At 43.0% G+C, this 2123-nt stretch overlaps 1 non-coding gene across 1 annotated transcript; it reads right to left on the bottom strand.

The window, feature by feature from the left end:
- Window positions 1–1506: 1506 nt before the first annotated feature.
- LOC114009643 (small nucleolar RNA U13) lies at window positions 1507–1605 on the bottom strand. The gene has a single exon (XR_003551033.1). It is a non-coding gene; the product is annotated as a small nucleolar RNA U13 (small nucleolar RNA).
- Window positions 1606–2123: the final 518 nt, after the last annotated feature.

Below are 2123 nucleotides of genomic sequence, written 5' to 3'. Positions count from 1 at the left end.
TGAAGTTCTGGACTCCCAAATGGTCAACCATGATTCAAGTCTCAACCCTTGGCAGCTTAAAAATTAAAATTATTTAATTTTTTTTTTAAGAGAGAGATTTTTGCTATAGGGAGCATGTGCTCACCAGAAAGACAGAGAGAGACAGAGATACAGAAAGCAAGAAATCATCTCCTGAGGGGATGGCCACACTGCAATCCCTTCTCCTCTAGTCTCCTCTCAGGATTTTGGGCATGCATGTCATGTTCCTGGTGTGAGTTTAAGCTGCCAGGTCCAGAAATTGAACCACGGTCCATTATGTGGGAATCCAGCGTCCCGACCTGTGGGACAGTCAAACAGGTTTCCTGAGGGAATTAGAAATGGGACAAATGGTGCAGTGTTACAACACGGAGACGACACGGTGTTACAACTCTTCAGGGTCGTCCATTTATTGTGGGCCAGGGATCGTGGTTATATACATGTTAGTGGGCGGTGATTAGTTGTTAAAAGGTGGGTTATGATTGGTTGCTTTTGTGGACCAATCATGAGGTACCAGATATGCAAATCTGAGGGATTCTAGTGGCCAATCAGAGTATGGTTTTGAAGGTGAGGTTTTGAAGGGGAGACAATTGTGGCCTTTGTCATTGTGTAATTGTTTGCTCTCTGGGAAACTGAAACCTAGTAAAAGACTCATGAAAAAGGCCTCGGCAGCCTCCCACATGTCCCCCTTTTCTGTTTTAATTTGATAGATGAGGAAAAGGCCTGAGGGAATCGTGCCTGTCTTAGGTTGGAGTTGTTTATGGAACCATGCATCCATTCTTACCTGTCACTGGAGAGTCCCATAGCTATGATGGACTTCATGTCTTAGGTGGAAGGACTGAACAGTTAGTGGGTTCATCAGACTCTCTTACCCATCTTTGGCTAACCGATTCAGCACCTCAGGCGAGACCAGTATAGGGGTGTTGGTCTTCCATCTCCAATCTAGTACAGTGGACCTGGGTAGGCCGCATAGTAAGCGAGCCAATTTGTTGTTTGAGGAATGACATGAGCCTATTAAATATAACAGGTTGCAGTGAGCAAACAATTAAAAGGCCAATGAATGGGCCAAGTAGGGGGAGCAGGAAAGGGAGGAGACCGTTCCAGGCAGACCATTGGTGACTTGTTTTCTACGTTGTTGGAGAGATTCTTGGAGTTGATTATTTTGTCACAAACGATGCCTGACTTGTTAGCATAAAAGCAGCAGTGTTCCTGTAAAACAAGACAGAGACCCCTCTGTTCTGCCAGGAGGAGCGGTGCCAGGATCAAAACCAGCAGCGGTAATGTCAAAGAAGCAAAACAGAATCAGGTATTTAAGAAGGATCTTCATTTTGTTGATCTGTGGAAGGAGAGAGAGACACCTCAGGGTTTTCATAGTCCCTGGATGGCTTGTTAGAATCAATCTATTTGATTAATCTTTCTGGTAACCAATGAGCAGCATCCATTTTTTTTTCTTTTTTTTTCTTTTTTTCTTTTTTCCTTTTTTTTTTTTCATGTCAGATGGGTACTGTGCCGGCGTCATAACAGGAGGGAGGCACATGTCACGCACAGGCGTGAACACCCAATCATCACGCTTATGAACCACAAAAGGATTGCAGCATCCATTTTTTGAGAATAGATGCAGACAGACCCTCTGCTCCAAATGAGGACAGGGTCCAGACCATTCCATGTATTGTCCAGAGGATCTTTCCACAAAACTGAGGCAAGTTTTGTTTTGGTAGTTGAATGCCAGAAGTGCTCAGCAGCTGAGTCTCCATCTTTATCAAGAGACAGGAAATTTAGGATAAAAAAAGTATGTGTCAGAAGGTTTTTTGGTGAGCCCTTAGTCTGTAAAAGCTCTCCCTTTTTTAGCTTTTGGAGAGCATTTTTCAAGGAAAGATGAGCACGTTCAACAATGCCTTGTCCCTGGGGATTGTATGGAATTCCCGTTAACTGTTTGATCAGAGAAAGAATAGGAAGCAGTTCCATTGGAGGAACCATCAGTAAAAACTAATAAAGCATTTGAGACAGGATGAAGTGAAGTTCATACAGGGAAAACAAAATCATGGGTAGATAAAAAATATAAAAATTTATCTGGAGGAAGATGGTTATCAATAGTTCCAGTAAAGGAA

Source organism: Tupaia chinensis, unplaced genomic scaffold (genome assembly GCF_000334495.1).
Source record: "Tupaia chinensis unplaced genomic scaffold, TupChi_1.0 Scaffold000578_2, whole genome shotgun sequence".
NCBI classification, from domain to species: domain Eukaryota; kingdom Metazoa; phylum Chordata; class Mammalia; order Scandentia; family Tupaiidae; genus Tupaia; species Tupaia belangeri.
The sequence above is the reverse complement of the archived record's forward strand: the minus strand, read 5'-3'. Positions and strand labels throughout refer to the sequence as shown.